The 11,478-nt window shown below is 50.1% G+C and overlaps 1 long non-coding RNA gene across 1 annotated transcript; it reads right to left on the bottom strand.

Annotated features, from left to right (window-relative positions):
- Positions 1-1,490: 1,490 nt before the first annotated feature.
- LOC123375715 lies at positions 1,491-10,286 on the bottom strand. The gene is made up of 3 exons (XR_006581567.1): positions 10,182-10,286; positions 2,476-2,562; positions 1,491-1,632 (listed from the first exon to the last, which is right to left on the bottom strand). It is a non-coding gene; the product is annotated as an uncharacterized LOC123375715 (long non-coding RNA).
- Between the last annotated feature and the right edge of the window lie 1,192 nt (positions 10,287-11,478).

The following is an 11,478-nucleotide window of genomic DNA, read 5'->3' as shown; positions in this document are numbered from 1 at the left end:
CTCCCTACCAGTGCTCCCCCGGCTGAGCACTTTCGACGAGCCGGGCTCCTCAGGGATCGCTTCAAACCCGCCTGTGCTGTCAGCGGCGATGCGAAGATCCAGTGCCGAGGCAACAGGCTTTCAGTTGCCTGCCTTGATTATGGCACCTATCGGCACCGTGGTGAATGTGGTGCCGACATTCCAGGACCCTCCTGAGGCACCGCAGCACGCAGTTACTAGCGCGCAATCAGCTCCAACACTGGCACTGAAATTAACAACGCTACTTGGCACTGAGCCAACACTTAGAACTCCGGTGCAAACCCGAGTTCCCGCACAGCAATTTTATCAGCCTTCACCTTCTGCTACCTCAGGGCTGCTGTTTACCCAGTCAAGTGACCTATTAGTGTCACCTACAATGCAATCGCCTTTCCTTAAAGATTGATTCTCCCTTACCAATGAGTCTGGATCTGAACAGCATTCCTCCAGTGAAGAGGAGTCGGAATTACAGGGTGATGCCTCTCTACAAGAAGAATTCCATCCTCGGGTTCCTGTCAAACGCGGGCACAGGAAATTGGTCTCAGACTCTCCTCGAGATCCTGCCTCCTGGTGCATTAACCCCTGGATGGCTCTGACTGTGCCCTTTCCACCACCATGGCAGTATTGGGCCCCATGGGCACCTTTCCCTCCGCAGCACACCTGCTATTCCACTTCCACGAGACGCCACCGTCCAGATAATATCACTCAGTTACCGGCACCTTCTCATCCTCAAGATCAATTAAATCCTGCTCCAGACCCAGTACCAACGGAAATACCAACTGAAGTAATGCCTGAAGAAGCTTTACTCCCCCGCCCCTAACTTCTTCAGACGATTTTATGAAATTTCAAGATCTCTTTAAAAGGGTTTCCAGTGACCTCAGAATTAATCTAGAGGAAGTACCGGACCAACAACATGAACTCACGGATATCCTGCAACCCTCTTCTTCATCCAGACTGGCATTACCAATCAATCCAGCCCTTCTGCAACCTGCTAAGTCCATCTGTCAGGCTCCAGCCACGAGCCAGCCTACCTGGAAACAAGAGGACTGTAAATACTTCATCCCCTCTAAGGGCTCCGAATTTCTTTTCTCCCATCCTGCGCCAAACTCACTGGTAGTGGACGCAGCAAATCAAAGGAATAAACAACAATATTCCCGCCAGACCCCAGCCAATAAGGAAGGCAAACGTTTAGACCTGCTGGGTCGCAAAGTGTATGCCTCCTCGACCTTACAATTTCGAATTGCCAATTATACCGCAGTTTTGGCAAAGTACGACCACAGAAACTATAATAAGTTCATGGACTTTATTGAACACATTCCAGAACAGAAAAAACAACAGTTCTCAGCTTTAGTTTCCGAGGGCCAAATCATATCACGCACGGCTCTTCAAGCAGCTCTGGATGCAGCCAATACCGCAGCAAGTCCACTGCTACGGTGGTGGTCATGCGCTGAGGTTCATGGCTCTCTTCTTCCCTCTTTCCTCGTGAGGTTCAGAGCACCATAGAGGATCTCCCTTTTGATGGTGACAAACTCTTTGCTTCCACTACAAATGAGGTGCTTCACTCAATGAAGGAATCAAGGGCCACTCTTCGATCCTTAGGCATCCAAACCCCTACAACTAGAAGGCGACAGTACAGATATCAACCCTACCACCGTCCACGCTACCCCCCATATACTCAGCAGTTCCCAAGATCTCAGGATCAACATCAGCAACACCAACGCCAGAGATCCAGATACCAGAGGCGTCGCCCCAATTCTTCCGGGATGCCCCAGCCCCCTCCAACTAATAAGCAGATTTGAATCTTTGGTCGAGGGTCTCGTAAACATCGCCCCAACTTCAGAGCCTACACCGCTTACAACTATCTTTGGACACCGCCTATAGCCATTTTTACACCAATGGCAGAATATTACCACCGACAAGTGGGTTTTAGAGCTCATCACAACTCGGTACTCTATCCCTTTCCTCTCCTTCCCTCCCACCCACCCCCCTTCCCCGTCCCTCTTCAGGGACCCCTCTCACGAGCTACACCTCCAGCAAGAAGTACAACATCTCCTCCACCTGGGGGCTATCGAACTCGTGCCAGACTGCCACAAGGGAAAAGGGTTCTACTCCCATTATTTTTTAACAGAAAAGAAAACTGGAGGATGGCGACCGATCCTCGACCTCAGGCAGCTCAACAAGTTTATCAAAATGCAAAAGTTCAAGATGGTTACTCTCACCACCATAATTCCAGCCCTGGAGCAGGGCAATTGGTTTTCAGCCCTCGACCTACAAGATGCTTATTTTCACGTCACTATCCACCCGGCCCACAGACGCTTCCTTCGTTTTACCCTCGGATCAACGCATTACCAATACAGAGTTCTGCCCTTCGGCCTTTCCACTGCCCCCCGAGTTTTCTCCAAGCTCCTGGTGGTAGTCATTGCCTACCTCAGGAAAAAAGGGGTCATAATATTTCCTTACCTCGACGATTGCCTCCTGAAGGCCTCCACGTTCGACAACGCCCTCCGCTTCACACAACTCACCATTGATTGCTTCCAATCCTTGGGCCTGCAAATAAACAGAAGCAAATCCACATTAAATCTGACCCAACACCTGGAGTTTATAGGAGCGAGTCTCGACTCCACAACCGGGCTGGCATCTCTCCCACCCGACCGTTTCAATACCATAAAACTGCTGGCTACGAGACTTCGCAACAGTCCTCGGGTCAATGCCCGAGACTGCCTTCAACTACTAGAGCACATGGCCTCGTGCACCTTCGTGGTCCAGAATGCACGTCTCTACATGAGGTGCTTCCAAGCTTGGCTGGCCACGGTTTACAAACCGAATGTGCCCTCACTAAACAAACAATGCGTCTCTCCCGGGCTGGGGAGCCCACATCTCTCACCAAACAGTCCACGGGTTATGGTCTCCTGCTGAGACCTCCCTGCACATAAATGTTCTAGAACTTCGAGCTATACGAAATGCCTGCCGCCACTTCCTACCACTGATCAAGAATCAGCATGTCCGCATAATGACAGACAATATTGCCTGCATGTTCTACATAAACAGACAAGGAGGGGCTCGCTCCCATTCTCTTTGCTCAGAGGCCATAAAACTCTGGAACTGGTGCCTTGCGAACCATATCCGCATATCAGCTGCTTATCTCCCAGGGGTGATGAACACCACCGCCGACGAGTTAAGCAGATGTTTCCCTTTGGACCACGAATGGGAGATAGATCAGGGAATCATTTACAACATATTTCACACTTGGGGTCTCCCAACCATAGATCTCTTTGCAACCGAGAAGAACACGAAATGCCCCAATTTTTGCTCCAGGGTGGGGCTGGGCAAACACTCCCTCGGAGACGCACTCATGATCCACTGGAACCGGGACTTGCTCTATGCATTTCCCCCAATACCGCTGCTCAACAGGGTCCTCATAAAGATACGAATGGACCATGCCAGGGTGATTCTGATCGCACCTTCATGGCCGAGACAGCCGTGGTTCCCTTTCCTAACCAGAATGTCAGTTCGACCACCAATCTCCCTGCCTCTCATCCCGAACCTTTTATCACAACCATACGGCCGGCTTCTTCACCCGAACCTGTCCATGCTTCATCTCAAGGCCTGGTACCTCCATGGTTCTCACAACGAGAACTAGAATGTTCCGACCAAGTTCAGAGGGTGCTTCTACACAGCAGAACACAATCCACCTGTACCACCTATCTCCGGAAGTTGAAACGATTCTCAGAATGGTGTTCAACTAGACAATTGTCTCCTACCTCGGCACCCCTTCCCTGCATACTCGACTACCTATTGACCATCAAGCAATCCGGCCTTTCCCTCAGCTCTATCAGAGTCCATTTAGCTGCCATCACAACCTTTCATGCTACAGTTGACAATACCTCAGTCTTTGCTCATCCCATAACCAAGTGTTTCCTCAAGGGACTCCAAACCTTATATCCAGACATTAAGGCACCATGGGATCTTCACTTAGTATTGTCCTGTTTAACCCATCAACCCTTTGAGCCACTAGCCACTTGCTCCCTCTTGCATCTCTCAATGAAAACAGCTTTTTTGGTGGCAATTACCTCCGCCAGACATGCAGGAGAAATAGCAGCCCTTATAGCAGATCCACCATATACGATCTTCTTCAGGGACAAAGTGACTCTACGCTTGCACCCAAAATTCCTTCCTAAAGTTCACACTTCTTTTCACATCAATGAGCCAATACATCTACCAACTTTCTTCCCAAAACCACAATGCATACACTGGATGTAAGCAGAGCCTTATCATTCTATTTGGACAGAACCAAACCCTTCAGAAACTCTCCTAGGCTCTTTGTCTCCATCGCGGAGCACTCCAAAGGCATGCCTATCACTCCCCAGAGACTGTCAAACTGGATCTCCGATTGCATACGACTCTGCTACCGGATAAAGAAGGTTACACCACCAGCATTCATCAGAACTCATTCCACTAGATCTGTATCTACCTCTGTAGCCTTCCTACATAAAGTCCCATTGACTGTATCTGTAAAGCTGCCACTTGGTCCTCTGAGCACACGTTTGTCAAACACTATGCCCTTGTTCAGGGTCCTCTCTCTGACACTCGATTAGGCAGGGCAGTATTAACCACGGCATTCCTGCCAGATCCGAAGTCCCTACCTCCTTGAGATACACTGCTTCGAAGTCACCTAGAGTGGAGCACCCACAGGGACATCTCTCTCTCGAAGAGGAGGTTACTCACCTTGTGCAGTAACTGACGTTCTTCAAGATGAGTGTCCCTGTGGGTGCTCCACTACCCTCCCTCCTCCCCTCTACTTTGGAGTTGGGGTAGCCTCCGGTGTAGAGAAGGAACTGAGGGAAACGGCCGTGCATGCTCACTAGAGCGATACTCAGAGCGGGTGGGGGCAGGCTCTGAGCATGCGTGGCCGGTAGGAGTACTGCTGCAGAAATCTCCGATCAAAAGCGCAGGGGCGCACCGACACCTAGAGTGGAGCACCCACAGGGACACTCATCTCGAAGAACATCAGTTACTGCACAAGGTGAGTAACCTCCTCTTGGGGCAGAAAGCTGTATATATACACCTCACCACATTGAGGGAGGGGGTGACTTTAATGAGCTTACACTGTACTGTTCTCTGTGCAGCGCAAGATGGTATAATTTGGCTTTACACTCCAGACGGGGATGTGCACATGAGTAACAGGACAGTTCCTGAGCTGAGCCTTCCCATGCAGAGCTGATCTCAGCATCTGGGAGTGTAGCTGCAGCTGTGTGTGTCCCTACCTGTATGTGTGCTGGTAAAGTACAGTCTGAAGCCTGCGAAAGGGCTTGGCAGGCTTGCCTCAGCAGTACAGTGTAAAGAGAGCCCAGGTTGGTGGATCAGGTGGGCTCAGTGGTACCCCAGTTCCAAATGGCACCCCAGGGGCAACCTGTCACACAGCCCAGGGGCTGTACACACAGGAACAGCTTGGCGGGCACAGAACCACCCCAGTAGCAGGGCCTGAAGCCCCTTAGCTATATCCTGTGGGGCAAGGCTGCTTTCCAGCTCTAAGCAGAGGAAAGGCCAGAGCCAGTCAGGGGTGTGAATCTAGCCAGGAATAAGTCCCTGAGGTGGGGCTTTGGCTCAGCTCTGCACAGCCGTCTGTGTCTCTGAAATGCCAGTAGTCACCTGCCTCCAGGGTATGTGGGGTGGTCCAGGGAAGGGCCAGTGTGGCCAGCCCAACACAGGCTGCAGGGCCTTACAGGGAAGCTTCGTAATTATGGGAACATCTCCCCTGGGAGCAGCTCCCAGTGTGGAGGAGACAAAGGCCCAGATGCACCAGCTCAGATCCTGGTACCAGAGTTGTTGATTGTCATCCTGACAGCAGCTGAGGTGCAGCTGGGTCACAAGAGACTTCGCAGGGAGCCCCAAAGAGAAAAGAGCCAAGGAATAGGGCTCCTCCCTGAGGCCTTAGCCTGTGAGCCTGAAGGACAAAAGTCCCTTGCTCCATGTGTGTATGTGCTGTGTAAGCACATGCCGGTGTGTGCCCACTGCTCAGCGCTAATGTAAAGAGTGTGGCAGAGCTCTGACCTTGCTCCTGTGGGTCCTGCGCTTCTAGGCGGTTTATGCTAGCCTCCATGGCTCACTGTGACCCTCCACGTAGCCCTTCTCTCTCTAGGGCCAGGGTTACAGTCTTCTGAGCCCTTTTCATCATAGGCCTGCAAGGAGGTTGGTGAGAGAACTCCCACAGTTTCTGTTCAGCCTCCTGTCCTGACAGGGACCTGACTTCCCCTTCCAGGAAATGTTCCTGTAGTGGTGGGTTGGGGGGAACCCGGGCCCGCCCTCTACTCCGGGTTCCAGCCCAGGGACCCTAATAGTAGCAGTTGTTGGCAGCCAACCTTTCACTGCCAGAGTTGCTACATTTCCCTGGGCCACTTCCCCACAGCTCTCCTGCTTCTCCCTTCTTCACCCTTACCTTAGGGCTCCTTTAATGATGTTTTAGGGTGTCTTCAGTAACCAGCCCTTCAGCTGCACTTCCTCTCCTCTGGCTCCCTGACTCCCCTGCCTGACTGAAGTGAGCCCTTTTTATAGTATCAGCAGGGCCTTAATTAGAGTCAGGTGGTCACATTAACTGAATGGCCTCACCTGACTCTTTACAGCTTAATTAGAGTCAGGTGTTCTCATTAGCCTGGAGCAGCCCCTGCTCTGGTCAGTCAGGGAACAGAAAACTGTTAATCCAGTGGCCAGTATATCTGCCTTCTGCTATTCTGCTGTACCCAACTGGCCTGGGTCTATCACAAGAGCTACCCACATGAACCCAACAATAACAACTGGAGGTTCTACAAAACCTAGGATCTGGGCTGCACATTCTTGAGTGCCACCTATTGGTACACTGTCTACTAACTAACTACCCACATGAATCCAGACATATTCCCACTGCAGAGCACTCTTGTAATGCCTACAGGTGTCTTGGTGGGCGCATGCATGCTAGCACTCCCTGGAAAACAAGCACTCTCTCCATCGCTCCTGCTGAAGCTGTTTCACTTTGTATAAATAACTGACGGTTTAGTGGCCCAGAAGGACTGACAGTATAGCCCAGTGGTGAAGGCACTCACTGTGGATGTAGGAGACCCACATTCAAGTCCCTGCTCCAAATCTCGAAAGGCAGGAATTCAAAGTGAGTGCCCTGGCTCTTTGGGGTGAGCACTCTTCTCCTCTCTCTGACCAAACATTCATTTTGGACCTGAGGACCCTTTTCATTTGGTTGTTTCCTGGAGATGTTTTGGTTTTGTTGAATTAGCTTTTTCTGATAGAAAAAAAATAGTAATACATTTTAGCCCCATGGTGCAAGCCCCATGAGTCCATTCAGTGGACCAGGGCTCTGAGACTTGCTGCCGCACGGGGCATTGGAGTGCAGATATACTCCTATAGGGCCCATTTAGAGCACACGGTTTCCAGTGGGCACAATGTTTCTCTGGAGACTGTGACACTTAGACCAGGTCATCTGCATTCTGTGGGAGTCCTGGGTCTGGGGCTTGTTCCAGCAGAGCTGCTAGGTTACTGATGTCTGTGCTGAAGAGGGTCAGGCTGAGGTTATGTCCCTGTTCTCCTCTCCTTTCTAGCCTGAAGGCCTATTTGCATGTTGTTTGTTTCAGTGCTGTCATGAGATTTTTTGCCAGCTCCATCGGGTAGCAATTTAAGGGTCAGTCCTGGCTGCCAGAATGAGTCAAAAGCTTTTTTTATAATCTGTGAAGCAGGCAAATACCTTCCCCCTGTTTGTAAATGAGCATCTCTAGGCTAGAGATGTGCTCCTTGGTTCATTTCTCAGGGAGGAGTCTAATTCAACTTTAATGGATTATGCTGGCTACTTCAGAAGTGTGTCCTGCTGCTGCTGCTAACACCAATGCCTGTCTAGTTGTCTGGGTGGCACCTCCACTTTTGTATATTGGGGGTACACATCTGACCGTGTCTCAGGGAAGTGTCCAGATGGGAGGGGTACGTCTAACAGTTTGAAAAGGGCATCCTGGAGATGTTCAGTGCTGTGTTTTAGCATCTCATTTGCTATATTATCTGGAGCACACGATTTCCAGGGTTGGCATTTCAGAGAGTTTTCCTTTTATTCTGCATTAGTGGGTGCCTGGTGGCTGGTAGTTTTAAATGGTGGTTAGGAATATCATTGTTTTCTAATTATGCTGTTTTGTTCTTGGGTCAGGATCCTGGGTTGGATTCTTTTCTCTAGGTCTGGCCGTGTCTTGTCCAGTTTTGCCATTCTGGATTATTGGGGTTTGTTTCTGTTTGTTTGGTTTAAATTCTTCCCAGAAGGAACTGGCATCTATCACGTCTTCAGTCTGAGCTAACGTTTCCTTCCTGTGCTCTGGGTTTTCTCTGCTGGAGCATGGATCACAGTGTTTCCTGGTAGCTGGATCTAGATTAGTGCAGGTGGGGGCTCTGTGCTGTGAGTGGAAGAGCTCCCTAGCTTTCCTTCTAAGTTAGAGCAGCCTGTATCACACCACGTCCCTTCCCTTCTCTTTCTCTTTCATGGTCCATCCTTTCCTGCTGGCTGTGGGAAGAGATTGCTCTCCTGCTCTGCTGAGTCTTTTGTGGGGATGTTAGTATTGTTTGATGTATGGCCATAGTGTTTCTTTAAAAACAGATTCATTAGTTTTTCATTGACTGGGGTTTTCAGAGCTATCTCACATTGTTCTACTCATACCATTTGTTTTGTTGATTGATCGCTAGATATAATTTGTGGCCATTCTGCAGAAGGTTAGTGGGGTGGTGTTCTTTGTTGTTCAGTGTGGTTTGTTTAGGTGAAGGACCAGTTGCTGTGGACCGATAAGTGCAACTAAGTTTGACAGCAAGTTTGCCTCACCGAAGATCCATGTAGCATCGATCATTCTGCTTATCCTTACAGAGTCATAGAGTGAGAAACCCAGAGTCACCAACATTCAGAGTCACATACACACCCAGAATCGCACACACAGAGAATCATGCGCGCACACACACACACACACACACAGACACAGAATCATAAACACCCAGAATCACACACACAATCACATACTCACACAGACTCATGCACACACACAGACTCATGCATACACACACACAGAATCCCCCCCAGAATCACACTCATCCAGAGACTCATACACACATATACCCAGACTCACACACACACAGACTCACACACTCAGAGAGTCTCACGCACACACACACACACACATCCAGAATCACACAGACTCACATACACACCCAGAATCGCACACACACACAGGCTCACGCACTCCCCTCCAGAATCACCCCCCCAAATCAGCCCCCCCAGAATCACACACACACACACACACTCATAGATGCACAGTCAACAATCAAATGGACACAGATGCATGGACTCTGTCACAACAGACACAGAGACGGTTGTAGCTGCATCTCTCCTGCCGTGCTGGGCGCTGGGTTTCCATGGTAACCCAAAGGCTCACTCTCTGACTCCAGGTTTTCAAAACTGAATATTTCCATTTCCATCAAAATAACATTTCTGCCATGAATCATTGTGCCCCCTCCCCAGTGTGGCCAGCTAATGAGCCCAGTGCTGAGCAGAGCCACAGGAGCTATCCCCACAGGCAGCCCGTGCCAGTCCTTTTGGGAGCAGCTCTGGCCTCACACCTGTAGGATGACTATGCTGCGGAGATGGGCTAGCAAAGCACTCAGCGATCCTCTCCCCTCCCACACTGAGCTGTGCCGCCACATGGCCCCTGCCCTCTATGGACTGTGCTGCCTCATGGCCCCTCCCTTCCCCCACCAGGCTTTGCGGACCCTTGGCCCTTTCCTTTCACCTCTCCCAAGGCTGCATAGCCTCTCAATCTCTCTCCATCTCGTTGCTTCACTCCCTGTTATGTAGCCTGCTCCATGCCTGTTTGTCTGTCCTTCCGTTTCTCCCCTTGTCCATCTATAGCAGTGGTTCTCAACCTTTCCAGACTACTGGACCCCTTTCAGGAGTCTAATTTGTCTTGCGTAGTCCAAGTTTTACCTCACTTAAAAACTACTTGCTTATAAAATCAGACATAAAAATACAAAAGTGTTACAGCCACTAGTACTGACAAATTGCTGACTCATTTTGTCTGTATGAAATTTTAGTTTGTACTGACTTCGCTAGTGCTTTTTATGTAGCCTGTTGTAAAACTAGGCAAATATCTAGATGAGTTGAGTACCTCCTGGAAGACATCTGCGTACACCAGGGGTAGACGTACCCCTGGTTGAGAACACTGATCTAGAGCAGCACCAGGACAGACACCAATACAAGCCAAGTAACCAGCTTCCTGGGCTGATGACCCAGAGATCAGTAGGCAGCGTCCAAAGATGGACAGAAGGGATGTAGTGCGGACTGTGCCGTCTCAGCCCCCAAGCGATGAGAAGATCTCAGGGAAGCTGTGCCCACACTGTGTCCTGGGAGAGAATCAGAGAATCATAGAAGATTAGGGTTGGAAGAGACCTCAGGAGGTCATGTAGTCTAACCCCCTGCTCCAAGCAGGACCAACCCCTGGCTGGGTCCAGGGACTGGGGGGGGAGGCAGAGCTGAGCAGGAACATGCCTGTGCACCCAGCAGCAGCACTTTTGGTTCCATCACCTTGTCTCCAAGTTTGGCAGCAGCATTTCCAGCCTCCCAGTGCACGTGGCCCATGTGGGAAACCTGGCACAGACAATGCCATTCATCTTCCAGCAGACAAATACATTCCCAAACAATATTCATTTGACAACTAATCTCTACATTTAACTGAATTTTCCAGGTGGAATAAATCTCAGAGCCTTTATAAATTGGGTCACTGTGTAAAGAATGTGCAGCTGGCACCTCGTGTCAAGTAAATCCTGCCCAGCTCCAGGAAGGCTGAAGTGGCTTCCGTATATCACACCTGCAGTGGAAACCAACCGAAGATTATAAAGTTCAGTGGCTAAACCGCTGCACTTAACAAAGCCTCTGTGTCCGTCAGGCCATAAGTGGCATCTTCCCCCCAACCCCGCATCTCCAGCCCCTCAGCCAAATAGCAGATAGGGTGTCCTACCCTCACCAGCAAGGCCCAGGGAGTTCTGCAGCAAGCTGGGCCTAAACTGGGTACCAACTGCCAAGGCCCCTGGATTCTGCAGCTTCTGGCCTGGCAAGGAAGTATTACGCAATGGTTGCATTTACATGCAACACTGAAGGTTTGGATTGAATTAAATCTGGATTATCTATCTCACTCCATAAATCTCACCACGAGCCCCCACATTTTCAGTTTTCAATGTGCCACTTTTCTATTGACAACATCTAACCACACTGTAGTGGCTGTCAGGGAAGCTGGAGCTTGTTGTCACTGGCTAGGCACCAATTGAGGCTTTTGGCACCTGGGGAGGCATCAGAAGCAACTGGGATTGTTGATAACCACAGTAGCTGATGTTGCTATAACAGTCAACAGTGGAATACAGTAGTTAACTGTGTTGCCATTTAATCAGCCATCTGCAGGTTTCAGAATT

The sequence above is a fragment of the Mauremys mutica genome, chromosome 8, assembly GCF_020497125.1.
Source record: "Mauremys mutica isolate MM-2020 ecotype Southern chromosome 8, ASM2049712v1, whole genome shotgun sequence".
In the NCBI taxonomy this organism is placed as follows: domain Eukaryota; kingdom Metazoa; phylum Chordata; order Testudines; family Geoemydidae; genus Mauremys; species Mauremys mutica.
The sequence above is the reverse complement of the archived record's forward strand: the minus strand, read 5'-3'. Positions and strand labels throughout refer to the sequence as shown.